General features: G+C 35.5%; 1 protein-coding gene across 2 annotated transcripts in view; it reads right to left on the reverse strand.

Annotated features, from left to right (window-relative positions):
- The window catches only part of dlgap3 (discs, large (Drosophila) homolog-associated protein 3), an 828,395-nt gene that overhangs the window by 640,229 nt on the left and 171,545 nt on the right, over positions 1–16,621 (reverse strand). The window contains exon 2 of one of the 2 annotated variants that reach the window (XM_039739474.1): positions 5,328–5,381. The exons of the other annotated variant lie outside the window; for it this stretch is intronic. The gene's annotated coding sequence lies outside the window, so the exon portion shown is untranslated. The remainder of the gene's footprint in view (positions 1–5,327; positions 5,382–16,621) is intronic. 2 annotated transcript variants of the gene reach the window in all.

Below are 16,621 nucleotides of genomic sequence, written 5' to 3' on the forward strand. Positions count from 1 at the left end.
AAAGCCTATTCCTGGATTATATTTTGATTTTTTTCAGCCGTTTTCTTGGCCTCTAAAAAATAATGGGGGTTTACGCAGTTAAGAAATGTAATGTCTTTTTGACTTAGAACAGTTCTTAAGATGTTATTTGTGAAGTACGTTTTTCCACTGTGCCTATTTGGATTTATTATAGATGTCATTATTATTTTGCTATTTGTAATGCAGGGTCGCCGAGCAACTGATAGGCAGGACGACTGAGGTTGGGCAATGAGGTCAATACTCCACGCGTCCTGGTTGTCCAGGTTTGTGGATTTCTTCAAGTGCTTCTGTTAGATCCCTAGCTATTAATTACTTTGTTTCTGATCATCATTTATGTCTTTGATTTGGCCTAGTTCCTCGATTCTGAATTGTTTCTAACTTCATACTACATTCTTTGATATATGACAAAGATTTCATATTCTGATCATATTCTTTAGATCTCCAACATCCTGGTTACAGCCCTTGCTTTATGTTGGTTACAAGTTCATGCGAGTCAATTGTTTATCACTGTGACCTCCTAGTGCAGTTATTACACATATGATATTCTCCAGATAAATTATCATGCAAACATTATGTAAAAACAGCATACTGTGCTGATGCGTGTGCCCCATCTCACTTGTGTATGAGGGATGGATAGTTCAAAAATAATGCTTGGAGAAAAATATCATTCATTTACCATATCAGGAGATGACATTGTGTGCTTCACTGAAAGAAAAAAATACTTAAAGTATGACTGCATCAAAGTCATTGTACCATGAGATATATAAAATATGCCCACAAATTGACAGATTAAGACTAGACTGAGAAGTCCATTGGTTCATATTCTTCTGTCACTCTTTGTGTGTGTCGGTCAAAAGAAATAAGCCACTTTACATCCACACATCATCTAGAAGGACCTGAACATACAGAAACAATGGAAATGCTAATTTCCTATCCTTGATTTGCAGTATTAGATGAAAGCAAAGCTTATAAGCAAGGGTTTAACAACACAGGAAAGCAATCATGCCTGTTTCTATTTACTCTATGAATGGGTTCTCTTTGGAATAAAGAAACAACCTATAGCTACCCAACACTGCATGGAAGAACAACCCAAAAGATCAATCCATTTAAAATAAGATAAATTGCTTTGATCAAGAAAAGAAAACTTACTTGGATCTCATCTAATAAATAAGAAACTTAACTTTTATAATTATGGAAAAAAGTGACAATTCATATGCTAAAAGAAAAACATAAAATGAATTTATTGTTTTAAGTGGAGTGAATGAGGAGAGAATGAAAACAAAACTGAGCGCCATTAGGAACAATGCTGCACAAACTACCTTTGATAGACCACAACTAAGTACGTTTAGCCAAAGAATTATTCAGCAAAAGTGTGTCAAGTAATGCTACCGGGGTTCCTTCATACTGATGGCAATAAACCTTTGTAATGCTTCACTGTGACTGCTCTTTCCTTATTAGTGAAGCCAAAAGTTTCTTTTCTTCTTTGCAATTCTTGTGTGTCTGTAAGGGGGTTATTGTTTGTTATAATATTTCTTGAGCCTCCATAAAAGCTGCTTGCAAGGTACTTAGGGCTGATAGCTGACAAAGCTGTTTTACTATAACGGCAGGTTATTCCTTCAGGCGTCTGTCATTGTAGTAAGCTGACCTAGGACAATTTCCAGTTTCTTTAGGAACGCGTCTGTTTGACACAGGAAAGATGACCTTTCCTTCTTTAGGGTCTATCTGACAAGTAAAAATAAATAAATAAATAAATAAATAAGAACAGAGGGCCCATTACTGTAAAAAAAAAAAAAAGCTTAAGTAAACGATATTATGGGTTTTTTTTTTCATAAAGAAGGAGAAGGGGAGGAAGAAGAAAATATAAAAAGCTGATCAAAAAATGGAACTTTGCTCTTCTGCCTTGCAACGTAGAATCCATGTACTCATCTGTGACTGAATAAAAATCTAATTGATTGAACTTGTCCTGTGTTCCTCGGGGTATTTCCTTCCACAGTATAAATAAAATACTATCAATATATCTACTTATTTTTGTTGCTCAATTTCAATAAAATAAATACTAAAACTTGGCCTGTGTGGTGAATTTGACTCCCGCTGACCTCTAAGAGTCAGACAAGAAAACAAACCTATTGCATTTAATTAGTTTATGAAAATAATATACAGGAAGAACCTATGCAAATCCAGCAAAGTCTACTGTTGTTTGAGAAAAGAAGAATACATTTGAAACACCAGCTACATTTTGATTGTTGAAAATCCAATCAGGTGAACTTGGAGTGTAATGAGTTGCATGGGAAAATGTGGTGTCATTAAAAGATACTGGAGCATGACTAATTAGAATCTCCTCAATTAAGTTAATATCAAGTGCTTTTAGTATCAGAAATGGAAAAACAGTAATTTTGCTTTTATTAATTCAGGTGCTTCTGAACAATTTCATGATAAAAAAACCTTTGCTAACTAAAAACGAGCTGAGTTTATAAGTCATTTAAATATTTGTGACTTAAAGTGGAAATGCCATGTGTATCACTTGTAATTAGATACATTACTACCCCGTTCATACTGAGATCATCTTGTTTTCATTATTCTAATTAAATTCACAGGCATCTGGTAATTCTTGGGTATCCCTAGATAGATAGGTACCATTCCTGCAGTGATTAGTCCAGTAACAGGAGGATTACGACTGTAGAGCTTGAACTGCTGACTATATAGCACCTTTGGAGACTAAGGATTGTTGCTTATTTAAAACCATAAAATAGACAAAATGGTTGACTTTTGCAATAATGCGTTATGACAATTGGACTACAGAAAAAAGAACTTTCAGACTCATAATTCACAATTAACTAATCTACAGCTTCTCTTTTGAAGTACTAGACTGTTAAATGGAATGTGATTTGTCAATCCTTAAGATCATCAGAGAAAGAACTGCACACAGGGTGAGGTAAACCAAGGAAATCACAAAGTAAATAAAAATGCAAAAGCGATCAGCCTTCAGCCTTCTGTGGGCTCTGTATAGTTTTGTTCATTCCATCCATCACTTTGGACAGCTTGCTCACTTGACTCCATCCAAAGTCTCAGCACACATGCCTCTTCTCACCTTCTTACTTTTCCTTAATTCTTAGTGTTGGCCTCTTTGTTATACCATTTGAGCTTTTGCCCTGAACTTTTCTTCTAACTTCAGACTCGGTGGTTTCTTTGAGGAGATGAAGCATTAGATCCCTGGTCAGCGTCATTTTGCTAAAGAGTCACCAGACTAGTCCTAGAGGCCCTGTACCCAAGTGTTTGATTCATCATAAAATGGTCAGGTTCCTAAAGCTGATGAACACCTTACAAATAAACATTCTCACAATATTTTTAGTCCAAGACCTTGTGCTACCATGTAACAGGCAGACAAATTCTACCTGGTGTCCACATAGTCACACCTTTAAAAGGAAGACATGGATCAATGTCTCCATGTGCTCCCTTTTCAGCCTCAATGGCCTTTCCCTCTGTCATCTACTAAGTCACTGTGTCTCAATTTTTTGTAAAACACTGCATTCTCCCACCTAGGCCATATGTACCCTCTTTCTCTCTGAATTGTACAGGTACCCATACCAATTTGGAGATATCCAGTTCATACGTGGAACTTATCATCCAACCTGGCTCCAAGGACATCACTTCCGGTTCCTACCCAAATGATGATTTCACTTCCTCCACTCTCCTTTAAAGCCACCATCTTTGTGCCAGCAAATCAGTTCCGTTTTGGACTCACAACTGTACATCATTGAAACCAATTTTGCAGCAAGTAAACAAATATACAGTTGGCTGCCCCAAACCTTTTTATGGCCCTTGTCTATTCTTGTGACACAGTACATATTGAATGATTAACCAATATATTGTTTTAGGCCTTAAGTCTGCATGGATAGATGCGTGAGTGCTCTTTAAAATGTAAACTTGTGTGAATGCAATAATTGGAAATTGTGCACAATAAATAAGTGTATTCTAGTACAATACTGCTTATATTAAGATTTTCATTGCTACTTAAATAGAAAACAGTAAATTAAACTGCAAAATGTGCATGTTTATGGCCATTAGAGCCAAGTACAAGCGTTGAGGTCATTTTACCAGTTTCATTTTCCATTTCCTTATGGACAAGGTTCTCTGCAGAAGTTACATAAATTAAGGAATCAAGTGAGAAATTGAGAGTAAAACAAAGAAAAATGAGTATAAATATGGAAAGTAATATTGATGATTGATTCAGGCAAATTAATAAGTTTGTTAAGAGAGTAGAGTTGAATTACGTGAGGTGTTGGATTAATGGCACTGAGTAAAGCAAGTAAATATTAAAAGCAACAGAAAATGCCTTGTAATGGAGAGGAACAATTTAAGTGATAAATTGGGTTTGGTGGAGGTTATAGAAAGAGGAAATAGGATGATTAATTGTAAAAGAGTATGTGAAATAAGAAGAGCTGACACTGAACAATAGGAATGAAAAGAAATAAATAACATCAGTATATCAATAATATGTAAACAAAAATACTGTTAACTTTAAATGAAAAGAATATATTGAAATAAGGCAAATTCAGCTATTTTGTGAAGCCTCATGCCATATGCATTATGCAGTTTTTGAGGATACAAATAATATGCAAATAAGAACTGTAATTTTCCATTTGTTTATAATATGAATATATGCAAACTATGTTTTAATTACCTACTGGTATGGCAAAACAGCAGTGCAGTGCATAGCAATGCTGCACCACCCCACATTCAATAACTTGGATTTGACTTTTGATTCACTTCGTCTTTGGGGTGTACACATTCCTCCCCAGTCTAAGTACGATTTTAGGGGGTACACAAGTTTCCTCATATATTCAAACCTTATAGATGTTAAATTAATTCGTGATTTTCAGGAAAGCAGGTCGGCGTGAGTGTGTGACTGTTCCATCTGGGATTTGTTCTTGTACACAGGGCAACTAAGAAGGTGTCTTTGGAAAACACACAGAAGGGATATTCCTTGAAAGTTACTTAATGAAAGATTTCCTGTAGTGAAAAGTCAAGCAAAATGACACCATTACATCTTGCCTGAAGAATGGGCCAGAGTTGCCTAGAAAGCTTGCATATTATAATCTTTTTAGTTAGACAATAAAAGGTGTCATTTTGCTCACCCTAGTACTACTGAAAGACTGTTTCATAGAAACCCCTGATAACAATTCAGGTGTTTAACATTACAGTTCAAGCAGACATTGTATTTACAGATACATATGTTGTCATATACTTCAGTTCTTTTAAGAATATACTGTAATATATTTATATGCAACTGTTTATATAGATTCATTTACCTTGTCTTACTATGCTATTTTCCATCCTTAGCATCCTCTACAATTTGTTCATACCTGCAGAACAGATTGACAAACATTGTAGCAAAGCAGCACTAACCTTAATAATCCAAATACTTTTTTCCTAATTTCATCATATCTAATTAAATAAACAAGACGTAACAGACACTGAGTCAGAATTGATACTGTTTTTTATATAATCGGCAATATTCCACCTCCTAACTAATGAGATGTGATAGGAAGTGGCAAGCAACTGCTGTCAGGAAAGCTGGAAGTTTGGCCTCTGCAGAGTCAAAAGCCAATTCACATGAGGCATCCTGTAGATATCCAATACTTTTCCTGGTCTGCATCTTATACATTTAATTAAAGTCGTATGTCATACCAAGAAGGCTCATCTTTGCGCTGCACTGCCTCTGGACAGTGTCTTTTTTTTAACTTCTGAAATATGCTTTAATAAATAAATAAGGACATACACTAAGGAAATCAGAGCAGGCGATAGCTGCAATTCTGACTTAGTTATTGGCATGCTGTGAATTCTTGCTTGGGTAATTTTCTAAGGAATGCTCAGCAATTTACAGTAAATGATGGCACTTTCTAGGGATTGCAAATGAGCCTATCCAAACCTAATTTACAAAGAGAAACAGTGACCCCTTAAATTGTATCTGCCTGAATAAGAGCTTTGTACCTTGGGTACTGTATAAATTCTCTCTTTTAATTTACTTGATTTATTTATTAATTTATTTTTTATCAAAATGAGTTTGCTGATAAAAATTACAAGTCACACAATGTTGGTCTTAACTAAAGATGCTAAAAATGACTTAAAAGAAGTTCTATTCTTTAAAAAAGAGAATTAACACAATACGTTGTTAGTTGCAGTATGTGTTACAAATACACAACTTTCAATATTAGATTTTACAATACTGGAATAATAATTGCAACAAAACAGACGTAAAATGTAGTGAAACGATCTGTTGTACATATTTTGTTGATATTGTTTATGTACATATACATTTTAAAAATTCTCAAAATTATCTAAGACACAGTAGCAGATTTCATATTTAAACACTTGCAGCACTCCAACAGAAATACACTGTTCTTATCTTTTAGAATATTAGGGGGCTCTGCCCCCAGCTCGCTTCACTCGCCAATCTCCTGGTGGGCGCTATGCGCTAGCCACTTCACAGATCTGCCACTTGCATATGGGGAAGCGGATGTACAATAAATATTTTACATTACAGCGAGTAATTAACCATATTAAAAAAAGAGTACAACGTAATAAATTGAAAGAAAATTGTTTCATGTTGCGTTATACATTTTCGTTCTGTTTGGCTTTGAAATTAACACGCAAATACCTTTTAAACTTACACTTTTACTGTAAAACTAAACTAAACACTAAAATCAATATTTGGAAATAACTTTTTGTGAATATCGCTTTGAACTTTGAACTTTGATTCCATGTTTGGACTTAAATCGTGACAAGGCAACGTATAACTGCCCATGAGTGAATATTGTTTCTTTCTCTCTAATAAATAAACAGACTTTTTTTGAATGTTTGTCGCTGTGATTTGTTAAATGTCATAGTAAAAGCTGTTCTAACGGGAAACTGTAAACGTTTTAATACAAATGGCATATCAAGATCTCCTTTGGTGTCTAATGTTATCCTTGTACGATGTCCTACATTACCTTTCTTGTTGCCTGTTAAAATTTTACATGCAATAACATTACGATACAGCCTTCTTTCAACAGTAACTCGGCCAGTAGAAGACTGGATGGTGTTAACAGTTGTAGATATTCTACGGGATATTGCAAGTTGATGTTTTCATCTTCCGTACCATCACCACCATTTCAGCATAGTCTACTGATACACATTTAACCAATTTCCCGTGTAACTGATCAACAATTTTCACGTTAATTCATTTGACTTCATCGTTTTTCTGTGCTAGGATTGCCCGTGTACTCATTTCTTATGTTGATAACCCTTTGGGATAAAATTCTTCAATAAGATTTGGACATAATAAGAGTTCTTTTATTGGGAAATTAAAGTGAGGAAAACTAAAAAATGTATGAGCTGAGAGCGCAGGAACGGTGTCTGACAAAAGCATTCACACAAATGAGAGGTGAGAGGAAAGTGGGTGTGGGCTGTTCACTGTAAATGGTTGAGAGGAGGGCAGGTCTCAAGATTTTCTTTTATAATAGAGAGATTTTATGTGACACTAATTTTGTTTGTCCTGTTCTGTACATCTCTTCAGGACTGCTATGGCTTCAACGCTCCATAAAGTGATTTCAAATATGACTATTTACTCAGCTTTAGTCAAGTCTTACCTTGAAAGCATCCACATAATAGACACAATGTTACAGTATATTAGGATATATCCAGAATAATTCCAAATGCAGTTACTGAAATAACAGGGAATATGCAGAACTCATTCAGATGTAGTTACCACATATTGAATTTCCCGAACAATTAAAGTTATCAAGGTCAGTTTGATACTGAAAATATACAAACCAGTTTTCTGAAACTGTACATTATGTGGAAAAGTACCTTTCTTCCCCCCACATAAATCAATCTGTATTTTATATGGAAATAAAGAACATCCGAATATTACAAAAGAGAAAACAAACAGCTTGAGATGACAGAATGGAAAATTAAGATGATCAGGACTAGTAAAGTAGTTACAGAGGAAAGGAAATAGAAGACTCTTAATAGATATACATACAAGAGACAAAAGGGAAGAGTTCCAAAGAGTCAGTTCCACACAGCAGGAACAAACCCTGGACAGGGCACCAGGCCATCTCAGGTGGAATGCACACACTTGAGCCAAAGTAGAATCACCGATTCACCTAACCTGCATGTCTTTGGACAGTGGGATGAAACCAAAGCACCCAAAAGAAACCCATAAAGACACAGGAAGAATATAAAAATGCCATGCAAAGAGAACCTGGGACATGAACCTTGATCTTCTAACAGCTAAGCAGCAATGCTTCAGTGCCTCCCAGAGTTAAAAATTGCTTTTTGTATACTATAGAACAAGTTTGTCCCAACATTTAGAAGCATTAAGAAATTAAAGAGAGCTCTGTACATAAATGAGGAGCTAAAAAAGATAAATAAATCGATAAAAATAAAACAACTTCATAAGACAAATAAGACCATAACTTCATCACTAATCAAATGACATACGAGAGCAGTGGTTAAAAAGAATATTAGAACAGCAAAAAGGCAGAAATTTTGCAGAAAAGGTAAATGCTGATCCAAGAAGATTCTTTCAATATTTTACAAGTAAAGGAACAGTCAAGTAGGAGATGAAGAGTATTAGGTAAGGCGAGGAAGAGTATACAGACAGTAAAATAGTAAATACTTTTTTTAACTTTTACTTTCCTAAGTTTATACTTGTGAACATGTCCATAACCTAGCAAAAGTAACAGGCGTGATTAAGGAGGCACTTGGTGATTTTAAAATTATAGAGGGAGATATGCTGCTTAGGTTAAACAGGCTGACATCTAATAAATCACCAGGACCAGACAACATTAACCTTGAGTTCTTAAGGAAGTGAGGGAGTACATATATAAGCCCTTGACACATATTTTGAATGCTGGGGAAATTCTTAAAAAATGGAAGCTAGCAAATATTATCCTAGTGTATAAAAACAGTGATTGGGCGGATCCAAGTAACTATAGGCCAGCACGCTTAATGTGCATCACAGGTAAATCATTGGAGGCAATTACTAAGGAAAAGATGAAGCAGCACATGTCAAGAACAGATGTATTAGCAAATAGTCAACAAGGGTACAGATGAGGAAGGTCGTGTTTCACTAATTTGCAGGAACAGCAAAAGCATATGATGAAAGAGGTGCATATGGTATGCCTTCTTTTGATTTTCAGATGACTTTTAATAAAATGGTACATTAATGGTTAGTGACCAAAATAAAAGAAGTGGAAATTCAAAGCACAGTGTGTAGGAGGGCAAAAAAATGTCTCAAAATAAGCAAAGAGTTGTGGTGAGAGAAACATTTTAAGAATTAGGGAATTTTAAAAGTTACATCCTTCAGGGATCAGTGCTGAAGCTGCTACTCATTTAATATAAATATATAGTAATATAAAACAATCTAAATAAAAAATGTACACAAACAAATTAAATAAAACTGGAAGGTAGATAATGTACAATCAGCTAAATTGTTATAGAGAGATGCTAGACAGCACACCAGCTTCAGCATATACAGTCATATGAAAAAGTTTGGGAATCCCTCTCAGCCTGCAAAATAATTGACTCTGCTTTCAACAAAAAAGATAACAGTGGTATGTCTTTAATTTTCTAGGAACATCTGAGTACTGGGGTGTTTTCCAAACAAAGATTTTTAGTGATGCAGTATTTAGTTTTATGAAATTACATCAAATGTGAAAAACTGGCTGTGCAAAAATGTGGGTCCCTTTGTAATTTTGCTGATTTGAATGCCTGTAACTGCTCAATACTGATTACTTGCAACACCAAATTGGTTGGATTAGCTCGTTAAGCCTTAAACATCATAGACAGGTGTGTCCAATCATGAGAAAAGGTATTTCAGGTGGTCAATTGCAAGTTGTGCTTCCCTTTGACTCTCCTCTGAAGAGTGACAGCATGGGATCCTCAAAGCAAGTCTCAGAAGATCTGAAAACAAAGATTGTTCAGTATCATGGTTTAGGGGAAGGCTACAAAAAGCTATCTCAGAGGTTTAAACTGTCAGTTTTAACTGTAAGGAATGTAATCAGGAAATGGAAGGCCACAGGCACAGTTGCTGTTAAACCCAGCAGGTCTGGCAGGCCAAGAAAAATACAGGAGCAGCATATGTGCAGGATAATGAGAATGGTTACAGACAACCCACAGATCATATCCACAGACCTGCAAGAACATCTTGCTGCAGATAGTGTATCTGTACATCGTTCTACAATTCAGCACAATTTGCACAAAGAACATCTGTATGGCAGGGTGATGAGAAAGAAGCCCTTTCTGCACTCACGCCACAAACAGAGTCTCTTGTTACATGCAAATGCTCATTTAGACAAGCCAGATTCATTTTGGAACAAAGTGGTTTGGACTGATGAGGCAAAAATTTAGTTATTTGGTCATAACAAAAAGTACTTTGCATGGTGGAAGATGATCACCGCATTCAAGGAAAAGCACCTGCTACCTACTGTCAAATTTGATGGAAGTTCCATCGTGCTGTGGGGCTGTGTGGCTAGTTCAGGGACTGAGGCCCTTGTTAAAATCGAGGGCCAGATGAATTCAACCCAATATCAACAAATTCTTCAGGATAATGTTCAAGCATCAATCACAAAGTTGAAGTTACGCAGGGTTTGGATATTCCAACAAGACAATGACTCAAAACACAGTTTGAAATCTACAAAGGCATTCATGCAGAGGGAGAAGTACAATGTTCTGGAATGGCAGTCACAGTCCCCTGACTTGAATATCACTGAAAATCTAGAAGCAGGCTGTCTATGCTCAGCAGCCATCAAATTTAACTGAACTGGAGAGATTGTGTATGTGGTCAAAAATACCTCCATCCAGAATCCAGACACTCATCAAAGGCTATTTGAGGCGTCTAGAGGCTGTTATATTTGCAAAAGGCGGCTCAACTAAGTATTGATGTAATATCTCTGTTGGGGTGCCCAAATTTATGCACCTGTCTAATTTTGTTATGATGCATATTTTCTGTTAATCCAATAAATTTGAAGTCACTGCTGAAATGCCACTGTTTCCATAAGGCATGTCATATATTAAAAGGAAGTTGCTACTTTGAAAGCTCAGCTCCCAAACTTTTTCATATGACTGTAGATGGCAGATGAAATTTAATGTACTGTAAGTAAATATAAAATATTATATGTAGGAAGTAAACATGTTAGATTTGAATACACAATGGGAGGTCTGAAAGTTGAAAGTATACCTTATGATAAAGACCTAAGAGTCCTAAGGAACTTATCACTATCTACAGTATATCCAGACATTGTACAGAAGTGATCAAGAAAGCTAATAGGATGATAGATTACGTATCACAATGTGTGGTAGTCAAGTCAAGGTAGGTTACAATTAAGTCGTATAACACACGGGTGAGGCCCCACCTGAGGTTGTATCTAGAGGTTTGGTTTCCATATTTCAAAAAAGCATAGCAGCACTAGAAAAAAGTCCAGAGGAGAGCAACTAGGCTAATTCTGGAACTGACAAGCATATCAGTCTTGATGTTTATAGAATAATTTTCCACAAGGCATATTTTTGTCCATTATGAATAGCTTGCCTATCTCTGAAATTTCTGCCTGTTTGTGAGACTTTTAAAGGTTGCTCTATTCTGAACATTTTATTTGTATTGTTATGTTGTACGTACTCTTCCACAGGATTCTGAACTGAATTGGATATTCTATATTCCAGTAGTAAGTGGAAGCTTCCAGAACATTCTAGAAGTAAGTAGGAGTTTCTATTTTAGCCCTTTTTGATGACAGTGTTGCAGCAGAAATAAAAGGAAAAGGTGGTACAGCAGCACTGTAATCAGACGCTCCTTGAAGTCTTAAGCTAAAAAAGGAATCTGAACAACTTGTACTTTGTAAGTACATGTTGGAGGATCTAGTAATAGACAGAACAACATCTTTCTTCGATGCCCTTATGGAAAAGAGCAAACAATGGTCCAGTTCATTTCTAAAGAAACCACAAGAGCAGTGGACAGATGATGCAATCTTCAATTAATTTTGTGAACCATCAGCACACATGATAATAGTGAATGACACAGCAGAAAGAAGGCCAAGACTCATTGAAAAATGCAATAACGTACTGACCAAGGGCGAACAAACAGAAAGTTTATTCTTCAACTGGCCACAAAACATCGCAAAAGCCAACTTCTGCCTGCTGTTCAGTTCGGAAGACATAGAAACTAGCAAATAGAGTGACCTCAAAATGTTATTTATTTTCATTAAGATTTCCTGTACTTGTTATAAATATGATAAAGAATAAAATTAACTTTGTGGAGAGCTGGAATCCATTTGTTTGTTTGTTTCTTTGGAACACCTTAATAGAAAGAAAGACATAATGAATACTAATTTATAAAATTATATTTAAAAGGCAACAAAACAATTAAATGAAAAGAAATCTGCGGTAGGAATGAACTATGGCTACTCCGGTACATGAACATAATCTGGTGCTGTCTAGGTACCAGTGCAGTAGATGAAGAGGTAAGATGTTGCATATTATATTACAATAAGCATTCTGGTGCCAGCATGTTCAACTTGTTTCAGACAGGATTTCTTCATCAGAGACAGAATGGAACAGTCAGACTCTAGCAGTGTTCCCTATTCGGAGCACGGTTAAGAACTTTAAGACTGGTGACAGAAGGTGAGAGTAGAAGTCTGCACACAGCCAAAGTCCAGTGAGATGTAATTGATATTGAAATGTATTATTTTATTGGTTATTTTTTTACTGAATGCTCAACATAATGGAAAGTCTCATTGCATACTTCCTTCAACAGTCCAAAAGCATTATATAAAGTATTATGCCAAAAGCATTCTGGTTCAGGCATGTGCGGCATTATGCCCCTGATAAACTGGAACTCAATCTAAAATAAACCCTAATGTTTGCCTGTGGCTGCAGAGATTCGCTACTGTGTAGAGGATGGATAGATACACTGTATTTACTGCATTCAGTAATTATATTTGCATGCACATGGACATTTTTTATTGTTATGATATTCTAGTGGTCCAACATAGTATTTGCCCTCATTACATCGTATTACATCACTTTGGTGTCATGTGGACACTACAGCAGCAATCTGATTTATTGAAAGAATATATGACCAGTCTGACAGCTAGTTTCCTGCGGATGAGCTTAACGAATGGTATGGTTTGATAAGCATTCTTTTTCCTCTGTGCAGAATATAAATGATTTTTCATTTTGACAAGAGCAGCTAGAAAAACTAGAAAAAAAATATTCAGTGATCTGCTGACCAAAACAATGCTGTTGAGTTTTCCTTGCAGAAAAAAAAAAAAAAAATCTTCATAAATTATTTAGAATTCAGCATGTGTGAGTGAATTCAGGAAAATATCCCTACTTCTAGACTTTGGTGTAAAGTTTTAAGGTTATGTTTTATTGTTTTGAAGCAATGCTTACCTGATACGACAAATTCATACAAACAGCAAGACACAACTGTTTGTCACAATCCATTTAATATCAAACTTAAACATTTGTTCTATGACAGATTCAAATATATTTATACTGTGCAATAATGTAGAACACCTGCCAATGCTTAATACTCTGATGAATATTTATGCACATTTCACTGCATTTTTTGTATGATCATTTGACAGAATCTCTTGGACTTTCTCATGCTGGCATTTTTTTTTTTTGGCTGATGTTTGGTTCTTGTTGAGGTGACTTGAAGTTTAGCTGTGTCCTTATGTGCAACAGGTTTACTGATAATCAGATGCTTTTAATTAAAGTAGTTGCACTTTAGCTTAGATATCAATTATAAGCACCAATTCGCAGTCTGCATAGTTAAACTTGAAATAACACAATGATAAATGTCAGAACTATATATTAAGTCTTTTTATTTTTAATTGTTAATTACATCACTAATAAAAAGTTTACAGACTGCTAATAGCTGTTTTACAATAGATACCCAAAGTGTCACAATTTAACGTTAAGTAGTACCGGTTCTTCTGCCATGCTTTTCTTAGAAAAGGGTCCATTTGCTGTATTCACAGAATCTGCAGCTTCAACTCTGAACTGAGGCCATACCAGAATTGTCCCTTACGTACTCATCTGACATTAGCATTATACAGGGTGATTCAAAAAGATTCACCTGATTTCAAAACAATTTATTTCACTTGTAAATCATTACAGAATAATGCAGTAAATTGTAAATGGTTTAGGTGAGCATAAAACTTATTATGTAATTTTACAAGTGCTCAACATGACCTATTCCAGCTGTATGGACAACATCAACACGATAGTCAAATTCATCCCATACTCGATTGAGCATGTCGGTCTTTCAATGCGATTTCAGAGATCATCCAGTGTTGTTGGGAGTAGTGGCACATAACAGAATCTTTAATGTACCCCCACAAAAAAAAAAAATCACACAGCATGAGATCTGGTTATCTTAGGGGCCAGAAGTGGAGTTCCACATCGCAGGCTCCTTTGCGACCAATCCAGAGATGAAGGAGCTCTTTGATGTCACTACACTGGTTGCCTGTGTCATTCAGGATTGACTTTAAACTTCTGCTTATGGTTTATAAAGCCTTAAATAATCTCGCTCCATCTTAGATAACAGAATATCTGATATCTTATATTCCAAATCGTAACCTCAGATCCTCAAATGAGTGTCTCCTTAGAATTCCAAGAACAAAACTTAAAAGAAGTGGTGAGGCGGCCTTCTGCTATTGTGCACCTAAAATCTGGAATAGCCTGCCAATAGGAATTCGCCAGGCTAATACTGTAGAGCACTTTAAAACACTGCTGAAAACACATTACTTTAACATGGCCTTCTCATAACTTCACTTTAACTTAATCCTGATACTCTGTATGTTCAATTCATCATAATAACTATTCATGGTGACTCTAAAATCCGTACTGACCCCTACTCTCTCTTCTGTTTCTTTTCCGGTTTCTTTGTGGTGGCGGCCTGCGCCACCACCACCTACTCAAAGCTTCATGATGCTCCAACAATGATGGATGGATTAAAAGCCAGAAGTCTACATGAACATCATCATCAAGTCATTCCATGAGAACCCTAAATCCAAAGAGGACTGTTTCATTTACGTGAGGTAGAATGCCCAGAGGGGACTTGGCGGTCTCATGGTCTGGTATCCCTGCAGATTTTATTTTTTTCTCCAGCCGTCTGGAGTTTTTTTTGTTTTTGTTTTTTCTGTCCACCCTGGCCATTGGACCTTACTCTTATTCTATGTTAATTAATGTTGACTTATTTTATTTTCTTACTGTGTCTTTTATTTTTCTATTCATCATTATGTAAAGCACTTTTAGCTACTTTTTGTATGAAAATGTGCTATATAAATAAATGTTGTTGTTGTTGTTGAGAAATGCACAGACTGAAGGGAGCCACCTTCCAGTGACAGTCAGAAACTCTATGACCCCCTCTTTCAATTTGTATCCGATTGGTTTCTAGACGCCTCACGGATGTAAAAATATGGCACTTTGAAATTGGATGAATCTTATTGAATCACCCTGTATTAATACATTTGAAAACATTTCTAAAATTTTGCTTTAGTTTTGTCACTGATTTTAGCACAAAGCTGCAATATCAGATAAAAAAGGAACAGGTCTTAATACTGTCTGAATCCACTGAGACCCCCAAATTAGGACTTCTTAATGAACCCATTGCAACAGCGGTTTCTGTTGCAGTTCTCTTCTAGACTCAACCGAAGAGCAGTTAAAAAGAGAGATTCATTCAACTCCTAAGCCGTGCTTCCTAGCTTAGCTCCATTTAGCAGACTGCATCCACAATTGTTAACATATCTATGATGGAGTAGTCTACTCTGTCTAACTCTGTAAGTGAATATTACATTATAAACTACATTATAAACTACAAAACCCCAAAAATATTAGTTCTGAATGTTCTGGTGTGTTAAGATTTAATAGATTCTGCATCGCATTAAAGCATACCGATGTCATAATTTCAAGTATTTCATTATTGCCTTTCATGGTCAATTGTGAACGAGTGCATAATGGTGTCACTAGCAACTTACAATTTTACAAGTCAACTTACAATTTTATAAACCTGAAATGATGCAACTATGGCAAGCTGAATTTACTGTTATAGATATCACAGAATGCATTTAAAGATATCTGAAAATGCATTTAAGGTATCTCAAAAGAATTAGAGCGATCTAAAAATACATCTATTTTAAGGTACCTCAAAGGCGTTTTAAGATATTTCAAGTAGATTTCCCAAAATCTTGAACTGATACGATGTAGTTTCACACTTCCCGATATCTCCAATGCAACTGAAATTATGTTGATGTTCCTGAAAATTTCAACACATCTCAAAATCACTTTCTGTAAAATGTCCTAGTCTTTTAATGGAGCTTCTTGTCTATTTTAAGATATTCTCAAGATGAATTTCAGATATCTCAAAATGCACAGGAACTTATTTCAATACATTTGAAAATGCAGATAGAGATAAATGAATTTGGAATATCTTAAGTTAAGCAGGGATTTACCTCAAAATATAATAATGCAAAAATATATTTAAATTCACTGTTCTTTGAGATGTCTAAAATACATTTTTAGATATATCATTCCAGGATATCATAAAATGCATCTCTGC

This window comes from Polypterus senegalus, chromosome 17 (genome assembly GCF_016835505.1).
Source record: "Polypterus senegalus isolate Bchr_013 chromosome 17, ASM1683550v1, whole genome shotgun sequence".
Lineage (NCBI taxonomy): Eukaryota > Metazoa > Chordata > Cladistia > Polypteriformes > Polypteridae > Polypterus > Polypterus senegalus.